The sequence below is a fragment of the Anser anser genome (genome assembly GCF_964211835.1).
Source record: "Anser anser genome assembly, chromosome: 1".
Lineage (NCBI taxonomy): Eukaryota > Metazoa > Chordata > Aves > Anseriformes > Anatidae > Anser > Anser anser.
The window spans coordinates 16,540,850-16,557,792 of NC_139720.1; the positions used below are offsets into that span (position 1 = coordinate 16,540,850).

Sequence of the window (16,943 nt, forward strand, 5' to 3'; positions counted from 1 at the left end):
ACAAAACTAGTATACTAAGCAGATCCTAAAGATGTTCAATTAAAAAAATTATCTAATGTAAGGTTGAGGACGAACACGCTCATCTTAGTCTATTTAGACTTGAGAACTTCTCCACACTGCCTGGCAGGTGGTGGCAAAGAGCCAAAGCTTCATCCAAATCCCTGAAGAAGCCAACGTAGTCCTGTGGGTGTTGGGACATGAGAGAAATTCTCCCTAGCTCACCAAAAACAACGAGTGGAGTGGAAGGGCCAAGGAGCAGTGACATCCCTGGAGCACACCGATCTGTCACCTTTCTGTCGGTACCTCGTTCCTGGCCTCAGCATCAGAAATTTCTTCTGAAAACATTGCCACAGCCTCAGGCAAGACACCATGTGTAAATCTTGAGGTGAAAATAATTAGCCACTGGAAACATGTACCTAGGAATACAGCAACATCTCCTGTCAGCAGAGATCTTTAAATCAGAATTACCTGTCTAGAAGACATTTTATAGTGCAGTGAGGGACATAGAGCGGGTGCAGGAATGCTTTGGTGGAGCCCCACGGCTGCGTGTGAAGAGGGTTGCACATGGTAATGATGGTCCCTTGTGGCCCTGAAGGATGTGATTTCTCCAGGACCGAGTGCTAAAAATCAAGCAATGCAACATGAATAGTGCTGGAGGGAAGGAACTGAGTTCGGTGTCTGACAAGCTCGTGGTGTGTAGCTTCCCCTGTCTGCTACTCCAGAGTCAGGTCAGCCTTCAGAAAAGGGGGCAATGAACCTTTCAGTCCAAAGGTGCAGGTGACAGAGTGGTTGAGATGCCTGGGAGCTTTCAAGGCTTCCAAAACTTGCTGAAGAGAAACTTTGCAGATTAAAATCCTTGTGTGTGCAATAACTTTATTCTCAAAGCTATTTCAATGACAAGAAAAATAATTTCATTCGAGGACAGATGTTAAAAGTTATTTAGCATCTGCAGAGGCTGTGAAGCTCTTCATGTTACATTTTAAGAATTAAATATTTAGGTCCCTGAACTTCTGCAGATTCACTAGTCCACCCTCAAGTGGAGAGCCAAAGCAAGCAAGCCATCAGATGTGGCTGAGCCTGATGTTAAAGGACACACAGGATTCAAGCCGTGTTACCAAATGGACTAACTAGGAATGTCAGACAGGGACTTAAAATCTTTGCAGAAGGAATGTTACAGTGTGATTCCCAAACAAAAGGGAGCAGGCAGCACAAGCACTGATGTTCACCTAACAAAAAACAAAGACAGAACCAAGGGTGAACACACGGCCAGGTCCAGAGGCAGCAAATATGACAACAATCACGGTATGACCCAAAAGTACTCAGCACAAGGGATGAATTCTTCTCTTTGCAACCAAAGCAATTCACTTTACAGGAGGGTGACACTCCCACCATTAAAAAAAAAAAAAAAAAAAGACAAAGATAACAGCAGGACAAAGCTCTCACGAGGAGCATTATCTCAATAAAGTTGCAAAGCAATGTTCAGCAAGGGATTGGTTTGTGACACAGGAAATAAATGAACTAATATTGTGTTTCAAAACATACTGGAAATGAGGACGATGTAATCATAGCAAACACATATAAAAACAATTAGTGACAGCCTGATGTTAAGGCAGAAAATTCAGCTTGCTTAATACAGTGGGCACATCAGAAGTTGATCTACCAGAATGATATTAGCATGTAGGTATAAAAGCCATTACTTCTGAGTGGGATTTTAAATAGCAGGAGAATTCTTCTGTGCTCTGGGGTCGAGAACAGCCTACAAATGATGATACACAAATGGGTATATCTTCTGAGTAGAAGGCAAAAGGCATTCTTACAAAATGAATTAAGGTACTTAATGAGCTGAGATACATTAGGGAGATAGCACATCACATTGATATTAATCCCATGAAAATACACATCATGTGAAATCCCATAGCGTTGAGAGAGAAAATAAAAAGCAGAGCTGGATGGTAAACTTAGTTGTTACCGAGCAACTTTTGCTAAGCAATATGCTCACTGAAATAAAACCAAATATATTCTGATGTGAGAGGTTTGTATGTGAGCAGTGCCCCAGAAGGACAGCTGTGCCTGGCTTCAAAACACCAGTAATTCTGACCTTAAGGCAAAGGTTATGCAAAGTGGAGCATCTTCAATTCCCTGCTCGGAAGGCAGATGTCTGGGATTGCCCCAGCACTCGGCACGGCTGCCACAGCCCCGTCTGCAAGGTCCTAGAGGGAAAGGGGAGAAGCAGGAGGTGATCTGGTGACTCAAGCCCTGCATAAAATGTTGGCACATTTCAGGAAAACATTTTTGATCTGCAAGAATAATCCCAGACAGATTACCAGAAGAAAAAAAAAATAATAATAAGGGAAAATATAATTTTTAAAAAAGCAGATACACATAAATATAATATTTTAGAGCTGACAGCAATGTTTCTCATGATGTAATTCTGGGCTGGGCACCTTCTGCCACACTACAGAGCACAGAAGCAGAGGTGCATTGTGCAGGCTCACCCTGCTTGGAGGTTGGTAAGAAGTCACAGTTTTAAGCATGACTGAGAATTAAGGTTTCAAAATCCAAATCCTCATAAAGTGCTGAAAAGCAGAACTCCCCGGCATCCAAGCAACCTCACTCCAAAAGGTGCTCCTTGGCTTGGCTGCCAACGGATGGCCTGATGTTGATCAGCTACAGAGCAAGAAGAACAATTTTGTGCACTGCTGGCGCTGAGTGGAATTATGTCAACTAAAAATTAGGTCAACTGACTTCACGGTCAGCCCTCCAGTCCCTAAATTTACAATGTTATTGCATCCAGTTCACAAATCCATTAAGTTCCTTGACCACTGACTATAGCAGGAACCGGTGGGACGTGCTGCTGTTTCGGCCTTTAAAGCCCAGCGATAACACAGTCGCTGTGCGGCACACAGTAAATCACTGCCCGTAGCACTGCAGGGTCAGAAATGTGGAGCCCACGGCTCGAGAGTGGTTTATCTTTTAGATGCGTGTCAGGGCTTCACAGCGCATCACCAAACAGGCTGGCAGAAAAATGAGCGCAATGCATAGCTCGGTTTGAGGAAAAAGTCCATAGGATGAGTCACCCTTTTCTGTCATTCTGAGTCATGTTTCATGACGGAGTGCAGAGAGAAAAGCCACTCCGGGCTTCATGTTGTGTCACCAAGGAAAAGGACCTGATCTTGTAAAAAGTGTGCTCGGCTGTGCCCTGGAGCATCCGGGCCTTCCTCTTCGCTTGCAGGGTGAGCAAGAGAGAGCCCTCCACTGATCCCCTTTCACCTCCCCCGTCTTTTGCACACAGGACTGACATCCCCTTGTAGAGCTTTTGCAATGCATTAAGGAGCAAATTCCACACGATTTCATCACAGATCATCTCAACTGCATTACCTGTAATTCTTCAGCAGCTTTTTAGTGTTGTTTTTTTTTTTTTGGGGGGGGGTGGGGGGTTGGTTTTGGTTCTGGTTTTGCTTTTTTCACCATAGCCTCACCATCTAGTCCAGCCTCTGGGTCTTGTCTTCCTCTCTTTTCACCAGAACGATGCATTTAGGCTTTTCTCACTTCTGCAGGATGAAACGCTTTGCTAGGCAAACTGGATCATGGAGGGACTCTGAATGGTGCTCCGTAGTAGATCAGTGCTATGAAATCTGTCATTAAAATTATTATCTATATACACGTATTTCTGTTGGGACGCTTGAATTAAAATGTGTGAATTGCTGCTTACAAAAAGAAAATATTAGTCCTTTGAATAAGTGACACATAAAAAAAATCTCCCTTTTTATCATAATAAATCCTCTAATATTGGTACTCTTTTCATTCCAAATTATAACTGGAGAATCAATGCTCAAGCATCCCTGAATCTATTTTTTTATGTTGACCAGGAAAAAATGTTTTGACTCTGGTTTATCATATTGAATAAGTCATATTTTGGGATCTCATACTCTTCTCACTCCCTTTTGGCTCTGGCATGCTACAGGTTTAGCTCTCTCATGTCCCGTTTCAGTTTCTTCCAGTTGCTGGGACACTGCAATGGGAGGGGAATGAATCAAGAATATTTCAGGTTAACTGACCAAAGGATTTTATTTTCCACTGGAATACTATGGAGAAAAAAAAAAAAATCATCTGGAAAATGTCAGTTTCAGTGAAACACTTTCAAACATCTTCTGTATTATAGCATGTGATTTCTACATTTTGCTTAAGATTTATTTTTTTATATACTCATTAACTGTAACTCTTGATAGAAACACATTACAGAAACCAAGAGCTGTGCAGTGTTTTCCAGCATCTCACGCACAGGGAGAAGAGCAGGCTTGTGCCAGCTCCTGCCCGTCTCCTCTGGCATCCGTGCCAGCCTGCCCCTGCCTTGCTCAATCTGCAGGATCGTGGCATTTCTCATACTCGGTTATATCCCAACTGTTTGACATTTTTGTCCCTTCCTCAACTGCTCTGCCATCACGTTAATTAACAGTTAAGCCATTAGCACTGCCTATATTTTCATGACAGCCCCCAGGGCTGGAAGCAATTAGTTCAATACAAAACTACTACAAATATCACCAAGTGAAGGGAGAGACAGACCAGCTCTAAGACAGGAAATAATAATGCCAAGTAAGTTTCATCCTTCCTCCTTTCCGATGGTGTTGACAAATTTGTTTTTATGTGCACTTTTTCTTTTCTTCCAAATAATGATCTTCCTGAGGGAACACTACTGATTTAAGTTTCATATTCTGCTTCAATTCATATTCAATTCATATTTTTATATCCTGCTTCATATTCATATTTGCAAAAACAAGAACTTCAAGTCAGCCTTCTCAGCTTTTCCTTCTGAGCCTTGGCAAACAAATGATTTTATTTCCAGAAGTGCTGAGCACCCAGTGCTCCAGCTGAAGTCAGCAAAAGATATGAGATGCTTTACAGCTCTGAAAACCACATCATTTATTTACTGACATCTTAAAGATTTAAGAGAGAAAGTTAGTTTCCTGTTTTTTCTTGACCTTAAATGATAGAGCTGCAAAACTCTTTGGAGCTTCTTCTCTCGGTGACTCTCCTCTGTAGTTCTGAAAAGTTCCCCAAATACTTGAGCACAAAGGGAACCTCCCCGAACTCACTGCTCAACGTTGTTTCTGAACATGCACTTACAACTTCTTCAGCTGCTGCATTTGGCTGAGGACTGCTCTGATGCTCTTACCTGCTTCCCCTGAGCATACCCTTGCTGTGGAGACCTGGAGGATTCCTGTATGCCGTGGACATTAGAATGACAGAGTCACAGAATGGTTTGGGATGGAAGGGACCTTAAAGATGACCCAGTTCCAGCCCCCTGCCATGGGCAGGGACACCTCCCACCAGACCAGGCTGCCCAAAGCCCCATCCAGCCTGGCCTTGAGCACCTCCAGGGATGGGGCATCCACAGCTTCTCTGGGCAACCCGTGCCAGGGCCTCACATTCATCTTGTTCCTAGAAATTCAGGGGGAAACACCTTATTTGCCTGCAAGTTTTAGCTTCCCAAAGAGTCATTTGCATCTTTCACTGTTGCCAGATAGACAACTAAAATCTTAGCTTCCTGAACTGCACATCGGTATGAAAGATATGCTGTGGCTCCTTGGCCTCTGTTTGCATTTGTGCAGCACAGGCAGAAATTCCTCCTCCCTCTGCAGCTGAGGCTCTTTCCTTCTGCCCTTGTGCTCCTGATCCGCCACCAGGTTTTTTCCCCAGCTCCCCTTCTGGCCAGCAGTGCCATGGTGCGGGTGAAGGGGATGGACCTGCCGTGGGAGGACCATGCAGCCGTGGTGGCAGCACGGGTTGGCAGCTCAGCCCCTCCAGCACTGGCCCCGTTAGTGGGTGAGTGTCTCTTCCCTTGGGTTCACATTGTAGCTAAGAGGAGACAGGAAGAAGTGCCATTTGGGAAAGCACACGATGGAAGATAGCCTTCAGGAGGCCTGCGGGGCTTTGGGGCTTGCCTCGCACCCGGGCGTTCAGGCACCAGGAGTCCTCAGCTGAGTGTTTCTCATTAGGACAAGAAAATGTCACGTTTCAGCCTGTCACTGAAGAAGCTGTGCCTCACTGGGAACGTGAAAACCGCGAGGGGAAGAGCTCGTGGTTACAGCGTGTTGCAGAGCATCGCTGTGGGGCTGGCTCGCTCGCAGCGCTGCCTCCCCCGCCGCCGAGGCTCGAAAGGGAGGTGCGTGGTGCGTAGTCCTAAAGCTGGGGAGGTCGTTATCTTGTCAATGATGATTAAAAATTGGGTTCCAGCAAAAGCTCCGTTGTGCTGCATGGTGCTTATCTTGGGAACTAAGATAGGGGTGGACTGAAGCTCCAAATTTCATTTGAAGCATGAATAAATTTTCTAGACTTCTGTTGCACCGGAGGCTTGTTATGCATGCACTTCAGTCTTTCATTCCTCCAGTGCTTCTTAACCCTACATATATGTCCAAATAAAATGGGTAGAACACAGTTAAATTCATGACACTGAATTGTGGCAGTGTTTAAGACAGCAAGGTAAGAAAAAAGGGGATGGTTTTGTCTTCCCCATTGCTGCAATCACCAACCCTTTCCTTTAACAGGTTTCTTAGCACTCTCTTTACCACCTTGTCCACTGAGCAGAGGGAGAACAGGGGAGATGAAGAATCTGAGTGATGCAAAAGAGGGCTCAGGTACCCACAGCATCCTGCAGTTTCCCTCCAAAGCCCTCCCCTATCTCAACGGCAGCACAAATGTACTAAACATCAGGCAGGCGGTGAGATGGAAATCTGAGTGCTCCAGCACAGTGGAAGTGAGAAAATGCAGGAAAAACATCTGTGGCCTCTCTTCAAGTCTCTCTAGAGCTCATAGAAACTATGACCAAGGTGATCCATGCCCAAACTCAGTAACTGAGACGCCGTGTCACACCACCAGCCATCTCCTGTGAGAGCAGCCACCAGTAATTTCTACGCAGCCCGTAAGACATCGCTGGGTTTAAAGCCAGATCGTGAATCAGATGAGCCTAACTGTTGCTAAAGTACAAAAATTGGGTAGAAGAGCTCACCAGGGAGGGTTTTGCTGTTTATGTCTTTTCATTCTGATTTTTGGAACTATGCCTGTCAATATTTCCTAGCTCCCACTGAGACCACCGGCTGCACTCACTCTTTACAAAAGGTCTTTTGCAAAAATAGTTTTGTCATTTTAATCCAAAATGCCACTTGCTGATACTTCCTTCAGACCTAGAATCCGCTAGTTTAAGGGAAGTACTGCACCGCTTTGGATGCAAGCACTGACATTTTGGTGGTGAGATTCTGCCTTCGCCATCTTGAGGAGTCAGCTGTGCCTCTCTGGGCAGCACTCCCAGCACCAGCTGCCAAAGCGATTCTTTGTCCTGCAGACCCCACCGTCATCTGCCAAGCTTCCATCCCCCAGACCAAGAGCCTGTGACGGCCACAGCGTCACTCCCGCCACCGCTATCCTCTCTGCAGCTCAGCCACGCACCCCATGAGCGGTATGTGGGTGATGGACGGGGCTTTGTGCACGCCTTAAGGGAAACCCACGCACGAAGGGCAGGTGGGGAGGTCAGGATCCTGGTCACAACCACACAGCTGGCCTGGAGCACCGAGGTTTTCCCCAGGGCAACCACAGGAACACACAAAATGCTGTGCTTTGGAAGTGGCCAAACCTGCCCAGCACTTGGGGCATCACCTCTGCCCGCTGTATCTGTATCTGCCTGATACAGAATGCAAAAAATGGTTTGGAACTGATTCCCCAGCTCTCTCACCCTCAGTTTTTGTCGTTCCTGTTCCTACTTTGTAGAAACAACAGCATCAGCTTATTTTTCCTCGTGGCGAAGTTTCTTCCAAGCCTGATGGGCATAATAAGCATGAGAAAATATTTATCTGATGCTGGAATCACAGCTTATGTGCTGTTGGATGTTCTCTTATGTTGCAAATTGCTTTATTTGGTACAACTGTCTGGGGCCTGGTGTTATTTCAGGCACACTGAAGATTTATATCCAGACTTTTGAAGGCACAGGCTTTACTTATTTTAGTAGGATTTATTAATATTAAGAACATTGGTGTGTGACCTGAAGGTGAAACAGCTAAGAAATGATGGTCCTTTTCTGGCTCTTGGTCTGGACCTGCCTCCAATTGCTCCCTAGCATATTATTAACATACTGATTGTTATTATCATCACCATGGCTATTACTGTTCAAGATCCCTCTATACAGTGTGGAATTTTACCACTGTAGGATGAGAAATACGAAAAAAATAACAATTTTTTTTTCCCTGCAGTTTTTACAACATCTGGCCAGATGAAAGGTCAGCATCACCTCCCCCTGAAAATATGCCAGCTGGCTTTGGATTTCCACAGGTACCACAAGCATCGAGTATCCCACAGGATACACCTTTGATCAGGCACTACCCATCTACCACGGTGTTTGCCCTGTAACAGTGCACCACAATCCCTACGGGGGAGTAGTAACAGAAAGAGCCAGAGGAGGAGAATTGCAGGATGTTATATTACAGATCAGCAAGAAAAGGAGAAGCAACAGCGCAGGAAAAATGTACTAACTCATGGTTTTACATTAACCAGACCTTAACTGCTGGCAAGGGCTCAGCTGCAAGAAGTCAACGTGCAAGCAGCAGTGGCTGCCCATCCTTGCCCTGCCTTCCTGGAGAGGTGATGCTGCCACACACCCCAGGAGGCACCCAAAGGCACAGAATAATTAGACCCTACTGAGTACTGGGTGCACGTCCTGGGGCAGTTTGTAATGCTCTAGTTGCCTGAAGAATAAGTAAGCAAAGTAAGGACCCATCTTTACTAATGTTTAATGATAAAAAGATTTCCCCCGTGCAGTAGACCTCTGCTTTATTAAAGAACTCAATCTTTCTCACTCAGTCATTTGTATATTTTGATGTTTTTTTCATTTTACCAGCCATTTTACTGTCCATAAAGAAATACAGCATTTGTTCAGCAAATGAATTATTCTGGTTTTGTTGCTGATTATTGTTTTGCTTACAACAAAACCAGAGGCTCCCCTAGCAACATTTTTCAAGCAAATTTCTCACTGACAGAGGTAGAAAATCTGGAGGGTCTGAAGCAAAAGAAATATATGTAAAGTTAATTTCAGCACAATTTTAGCTGTTCCACCACACACCTTGAGCAACTGTCTCCCAGCAGTGGCATGAGGCAGCACGGCACAATGCAGACCGCTGCCTCGGCGGTGATTTCATTACACGGGGCTGGAGAGCAGAAAGGAAAGCAGATCTCTCAGTTTACAAATGCAATTGGTTTTCGCCGATCAATAATGACTTCCTTTGGTGTCAAAACCTTTTCCCTGCAAAATAAAGTGAGGAGCCAGCTCATTTATATCGGTGTACTTATTAATACAAATTAATGTATTTATGTTGATGCAGGATATTGTCCTCCTCCATGAAACAGGGAATGGACTGTTTTGTGTACTGCTATTACTATAGTTTCTGCGCTTTAAAACTTCTTCAAAAGCCTCTGTGAAAATGTCCTCCAATATCCTAAGGAGCAAAGTAAATCCCTTGGGAGCAGAAGCCATAAAAAGCCTGATCCAGGGGTCTTCAAAGCAGTTTAAACCAGTCTGATAAGGGAACTGGAATTAAAACATTGGTTACGGCAGAAATGGTGTCCCGTTGGGAATCCTCCAAACCATCCCCAATTTCTGAGGCAGACCCCATGCTTTCTTCTAGGGATGTCCTAAGCTTTTGGGTTTTGTCCCTGAGAGGGTGTCGCTGTGGGACTTCTTGAAACCTCTTGAGACCTCTTGAGAACAGGCTGTTTCATAATTTTATAAAACGCCTTTTCATGACATGATTTGAGATCTTGTATGGGCACACCACTTATTTATGTTTGTGTATTGTGATATATTCTGACAAGACACAGTGCCTAGTCTGCCATATAATCAAGATTTGGCTTACAGGAGCCAACGTTATGCCAAGGAAAATGCGTTGCTCCCCACTAAGATAGCAGGAAAGGTAAATGAAAATACATTGAACCATTTGGGTTTTGACTTCTGGGTCTCTACCACAAATTTGGATCGATTTCCTTGTTTTGCCTCAAAGTAGCATATAGTAAAGTTGCTAGCTGGCATAAAGGTGGTACAGACTGCGTGGGATTGTGTGAATGGGCTCTGTAGGTACCTCTCAGTGTTCATGGAGAAATAGAAACCAGAAAAAAGGCTGAAGAGGGAAACTGCAGGATCACATTTACACCTGGTGAGGAAAGGTGATCGCGGAAGGGTTTTCCTGTGATCAGCCCAGGAGCTGGGGGTGCCTCTGTGCAACCCTATCCTCCCATGAGGGAGGATGGCTGGGTGAGGAGCACCCACTCCCAGCACCTCAGTCCTTGCAGTGACAGCAGCCAGGTGAGCAAAAAGGATTCCAAGAAACATTGGTTGTAAGCCACATCTCCCACGCTGTGTAAAGAGAAAGGGAGCAAACCATAATTTATATCTTGTTTGGATGTAAAATTCTGAAAATATTTAACTGTTAAAGTTGTGTTCTACCTGCCCACACAAGGGTAATCACACCATGTAAAAGGCATATGCTGCCTCAGCACACACAGTCAACCAAAGAAGAAGTAAGTGGATCCACTTCGGTGGGGAAGAGGGAAAGCATATGCTACTCTTCAAATTAAGAAAACGTTGTATTATTTATTAAGGTCAAACTCAAGATTCCTGATTCCTGAGCAGAATAGCTGCTTGTAGTCTGTCAGTACAAAAATGAATCTTTTAAAATTAATTACAGTGAAAGCAAGCCATTTGTTTAAAAAGTCAACATGTTTCTAATGGCAAAATGTCCTGAAGTGGTTGGAAATCTGTTGGCATTTTCATTCTTGTAATTACATTTTGAGATGACTGGAAGAAGAAAAAAAATGTTTTTCAACAGCTTTATGCCCAGAACAGAGGCAAATTTCTGAGAAAAGTGGAATTCCCAGTGCAGAAAAACACGTAGTAGTATTTGCTCTCAACTTACTAAAAGCTGACAGCAAGATGTGCATTCCTGTTTTAATTCGTCTTGATTAAGCATTTAGTACAGAGTCACGGGTCAGATACTGTAGGCTGCTTTCTTTGTTGTTCAGTATCAGACTTCCCTTTCAAATGCATCTTGACAAGTTAGTTCCCTTCAGCTTGTGGGATATATTTAGCACACAGATTTATTTTTAGGAAGGCCGTTTATACTCCCACAGAAATAGGCACTGGTCCTTTGGTATCAAATCCTCACTTTGGGGGTTTGGGATGGAAAAGACAGGAAAATCACAAATATTTATATAACTCCTAGGTTTTAGGAAACCTCTTGCTAGCATTTTTGTATAAGAGGAAGTCTGTTTTCCACAGCACAATGTACAAGAAGCCCTCGAGGCACATATCTCTGGTAATATGCACTACTGAGCATATGAGCTGCGTGTAATGTTTTCACTAAGGGTGGGTATTGCTAGTGGCCATTTGAATGACATATTTTCCCTAATACAGACTAGGCATAGGCATGGATTTTAATCAAGTGCTCAGTGTTACCTTTCACAAAACTGTTGTTTGTAGGGTATAAATATTCTTACTCTGAACCGAAATAGCAGTGAACAGCTGGAGTATGGCTTCCGGACATGGGGACTCCCACCCTGAGCCCACCTCTGAACACTCAGCATTGCACACCTGAATCTTGGCCGCGCTTTGTGACCAGGGAATGGCCACCCCAGGGAGTAGCACCACTAATGTTGGGGGATAAAAAAAGTGCCACTGCTGGACCTGCACCAATGGAGCTGGTCCCACACAGCTGATCTTTCTGTGCTGAACCTTGGGCAGCCCTACAACTCTTGCTCCAGGACTGCCCAGTCCACTTTTGCCTGCACCGCACGGCTCTGCTGTACCCTTCAGAGAGCAAGGCGAGGTGGCCAACAGGTTGTAAGCTGCTTGTTCACTTATCTTCCCCCCAGAAGAGAGGCATGAACTGTGAAATAATGTTTCAGTTTAAGTCGTTGGTTTGGTTTGTTGGGCTGTTTATTTTTCATTTGCTTGTTGATGTTATTCATTATTGCTGTTGTTATTTGCATATGTTCTACACTTATCCTAAGAGAGGGACGGGTCTAAGAAGCGTGCCCTGAATTTATAATGGCAAGCAATGTGATCTGCATGGTATTTTCCACTTTCCAGCAGTCTCTGAAAAATTGTATTTAGTTCTGCGATAAGCTTTATCCTCCCTGCACAGAGCAGGGTTGTCTAAATGACTGATTTTTTAGGTCAATATTGGAAACTTAATACTAAAAAAAAAAAAAAGAAAATCAGTTCAAGAAGTTCAAGACAACTACAGATTGAAATCTTTCAAAGTTTGCATCACGTCTAGAAAGTTTGTTCCAGGCTGGCTTGGAAATTTTTGACTGATTTATATTTGCTAAGAAATTCCTGAGAAAAGAAGGCAGCTTGTCAGGAAGAGCAGAGCCCAGCTCTCCTCCCTTGAGCAGCAGCAGCTTTGGGGTGGCAGAACAGGTCCAGGAGCATGCCCCCCTGCTGGCTGGGGACATGCAGGGGTGACAGCCCCGTCCTGGGCTATGGGGATCCCAGGGCAGGGTTTGGGGTAGGAGAGGTGCCCCAGCACCTCCCTCACCTCGATACTGTAACCCCAAGGCCCAGCTGGTGGTGTGGCCACCATGGCTTGCTCCGGCTGATGTGCCTTCAGCATACCTGTGGAGACACAGATCAGTGGGAACGGGCTGGAGGCACAGCACCTGCCAGGACATGCCCCACACAAAGCATGTCAAAAAAATCTTCAGAATGCCAAAGACTGACAAAAATCTCCATATTCCTGGTTAAGTTGGAGAGGACTGCCTGAGGCCTGCTCTGGCCTCCTCCTGCATGCCCACATTTCCCCACCAAGGGCACAGGCCACATAATTCCAGGCGGAGGTTTGGTAGCGAGGTAACACGTATGCCCTGTGGCTGATTGAGGAGCTGATGTCCTGATGTAAAACCAGGAATCAACCAGAGTAGGTGCACCCATGCAGGAGCGAGGGAGGGAAGGTGCTGAGCCTACCTGTGCGTTGAGGCCATGAGAAGTTCAGCAGGACTTGGCCAGGAGAGGTCCAAGCATGGCAAGGCTGACCCAGCCAGCTATAAGGCATCACAGGAGGATTTGCTCATCTAGGACCGTTCTCATATCTCTCCCCATCCTCCAGCATGCTTACAACCCTTCCCAGCTTTCTGCTGTTTGGAAATTGAATAAACGTGGTTCTTGGTTTATCATCCAAGTCATCAGCAAAAATATTGAGTCACAGAGCCCAGGGGAGGTGGCTGTGGGAACCACAACTGGTGCATCCTCACTGGCAGCGCACTTCTGAGCAGCAGCTCCCAGCTCAGGACCCCACAGACAGCTCAGACCCCGCTGGGTGGTTGTTCAGAAACTCATCCCCAGTGTCAAAGCCCTTCCGAAACTGCGGTCCATACCCCCTTCCATGTGGCCTACCGTGCTGTCATGAACGAAAATGACCTTTGTTAAATATGATGCATTCTTGTTAAATCTGTGCTAGCTGCTACTAACTTTGTTATTGTCTGGGTGTTTAACAATGGTTCAATCATTTTTTCCCCAGACTGACAAATTCACCCTGTTCCCCACTGTAAAGATAAGCTGGCTCCTAACCTAACCCATCCTCCCCAGTTTTCAGTGATAAGCCTCTGATTGCTCTCAGATTGCTTCATCTGATTTTCAAAATTCCCTGTGGAATTTTATTAGCTCCAGAGAATTCAGGGGAAAAAAATGTAACTTACCGATTTGTGCTCTCAGCTGGTTTTCTCTCTCCTAACCCGATTCATACTCTTTCTCAATGACCCTGCCAGGGAATGCTGAAGCAAAAAGAAAAAAGAATAATTCAGTCTGCTCAATATCATTTATAAATAGCTTTTCCTCCCTCTGAGTAGAAGACCAAATCCTCCTTTTATAATCCTCTCACTACTAATCTAAATTTAGACTATTTTCTTGTTACCTTTCATGTCCCTTGCTGGCTGTATGACATTTTATGCATGGGCTTTCTAATTTCATCCTTATATATGCTTGTGCTATTCTTGTATGCAGCTCCCTAGACATGTGACCTAATATCAGTTGCTGTATACTTTCAATATGCCATCTATATGAGATCACAGAAAAGCTTACTATTTAATCACATTGTCTTTATGATGCTTTCTATTTCTCATCCCATTTTTTTAAAGTAGATTTTTCCAGCTCCCTGATTAGTACACACATACTCACATTAAGTCTTTGCTAAAATATTGGCCAAGATAGATTTAATAGTCATCTGAGCAGAGTACAAACTGTTTACACAAAGGTAAATATGCTAACAAGGTCATCAGAGTGGTAAATATGAACATCTGCTGAAAAAGCGAGTAATGGAGAGAAGTTTTCCAAGGTTCATGCAGTGCTTGTATGATAAGGATGAAATGTGAGCATGCAGATATGAGGGCACATCAAGTACAAACTACAGGATAATTTGAGAGAGAAAAGAATTATGTTACTTGTTTTGGTCAACGTGTAAAAAGACAGTGAAAAGCTTCATAAATTTGTATTGACCGTGAAGATGATGTTTTGTGGAGACACTGACATCCAAATGATGCTTGCATGGCATCTGCATGGTTCTTGGTCATATTGATGGCTCTGTGGCATTGCAGTAAGATCTGGAAGTACAAGGACTGCATCACAGCCAGCCATGCAAATTATGGCCCCTGAATGTGCGATGTGTCAATTAAACACTCACACTGGTTTCAAATGAAGACATCAATGCCTCCCATCCATTCCTCTTTCCTCAGCATGCCAACAGCTCCAACGCCGGCACCAAGCCTCCTCCCACGAGCTTGGTGAGAACAACTCTTCGTGTCCTGGTTTACAAACCCTGCTGTGGCCCACATCTGTTCACACCCACAGCAGAGCATCTCCCTGCCCAGCTGAAGGCACAGAAGAAAACATGGAGGAGGAATAAAGTAATCTTCTTTAGCCTGTGTCCTGTAGTTCTAACTGCTAGTTATATTCACTAGTTACAACTGTTATACATATATGTATAATATAACTTTTATATTTATATATACACATAAATTGTATATATATAATATATAAACTATACATAAATAATGTATTTTTATATATGCACCTCCTCTGTCTGGTTATGCTCTGCAAACTCATTCCCCACATACAGTAGAGTGAAACAGGGTGCCAGGCTGGGGGCAGGACACCACACCAGGATCTAGATATATTGAAATTCACATTGGTCAAATTCATTAATAAGCTATGATCCCCCAGATAATGGAGAAATAAATGTATTTGTTTGATTCATCTTCATTCACCAGTGGGATAAACCCATGACGGAAAAAATGGTTATCTATACTTCATGTATGAGCCATTCGCTGCATCACCTAAAATCAGTAAAGTGATTAGTTTATTGTCATTTTCTCAGGTAACTGAAATGCATTATTCTGTTACTTCACTGTAAGCAAAATAAAGCTTTAAAATTCCCACTTCCCCTTATCCATTATTATGCCTTGTCACCATTAAATTGTACTCAATAAAAGGGGCTAAAAAGGATAATATTGATGCTTCCTACTATGCTCAAGTTATCTGACCTTCAGTTCAGCTCAGCAGAAAGAAATCTTGGTAGGAAAGCTCCTTGAGACTATTAACTGTATTCATTATTCAGCTCGCTTCCATTACTCCCTAAGTGAAGACCTAAAGTAACAGAAAGAAATGCAGAATAAGAGTACTGAGAAGTTTCTGTCTAGCTTTTTAATGGTATCCTGTCATTATGAATCTGCTCATTTAATTAGATGCTGGCTTACTGGCTCAGTGGGTTTTATGTGTTATGTTCCATTACATTTTTAAGGATTTCCCATGCCATCTAGCAGTAGATACAGATAATAAGATCTCTCTCTTTTTTTTTTTTTTTTTGAGCATTTAAAATTGTCTTCATATCTTCCTAAAACCTCTTAGGAACAAGAACATGGGTTAAAATTCAAATTTATTTCCATATCTTTCTTTTAAGTAGACATAACTTTTGTTTATTTCAAGAGAAAAGGCATAATGTAATTAATACAATTCAGAGATTATAGAGGATGTGAAAAGGGTTGTATAGAGGTTTGTCTCAAAACTTACAGAATCAAGTAGAAAACAAGACATCATCTTTGCAACTGTCTTTGAAACTGTCTAAAATGGATGAAAATATTAATAAGACGTCTATCATCTACTACATCATATAAAGCTTTTCTGTAAGGTCAGTAAGTGAAACTGTGATGCCTTTAATGTTGTTGCCAATCAGATATAAACCAATTAACGGCCATGCTTCACTGCATTTCCCTGTAAAACTGGCATGTGTTTCATCCTCACACAGGATTTTAGGCCTTTGTCTCCTATTAGGGCAAAGTCTTTTGTCTTATAAACCCAAATGACTGGAAACCTGGTCGCACATTGTCCAAAGCAATTGAAACAGAAGAGTATATCATCTCCTTAGTCTCATCCTCTAGGAGTTCAGCTTCTTCAGTTTGAGACGTTAAATCTTAGGCAGAACCATAAATAATCCCCAAAATCTGTTGTGTCCAGTTTACCTAGGAGTAAGGGATACAAAGGAAATAGTTCTGTGCTTAGTATTAGACCAATATTTATGGCAAAGTTTATAAAACTCTCAGAAAGACAAGCAGATGGATTGTCTAAGGTAAAAAATAATACCAGGTAATTAATTCAAAAGTCAATTAAATTCAATGGAAGACATCCTTTGGACACTTCTACTCCAGCAACTCACAATGTATTTAATTTATTTACTTCCTTCCAGTCCTGCACCTCCACTGATCTCTTTCACAAGAATCAAGCAGATTGTGTGGTTTAACTACAGAGAAAGGGGTTGTGGTGTGTGGTGGAGAATCTTTGGTTTACAATAGGAAAAATACCTTCATAGACCAAAACCAAGAACCAGGAAATTCAAATAAAGCACGCAGTGAGAGCTGGC

General features: G+C 43.4%; 1 long non-coding RNA gene across 6 annotated transcripts; it reads right to left on the reverse strand.

Annotated features, from left to right (window-relative positions):
• Window positions 1–373: 373 nt before the first annotated feature.
• On the reverse strand, window positions 374–15,388 carry LOC310900857. 6 transcript variants are annotated; one of them, XR_014585423.1, is made up of 6 exons: window positions 13,947–15,388; window positions 13,732–13,806; window positions 13,001–13,170; window positions 9,107–9,286; window positions 2,099–2,210; window positions 374–416 (listed from the first exon to the last, which is right to left on the reverse strand). It is a non-coding gene; the product is annotated as an uncharacterized lncRNA (long non-coding RNA). The 6 variants fall into 6 exon arrangements; XR_014585422.1 differs by lacking the exon at window positions 9,107–9,286; XR_014585424.1 differs by lacking the exon at window positions 374–416 and having other exon boundaries at window positions 424–2,210; window positions 9,107–9,191; window positions 13,001–13,077.
• Window positions 15,389–16,943: the final 1,555 nt, after the last annotated feature.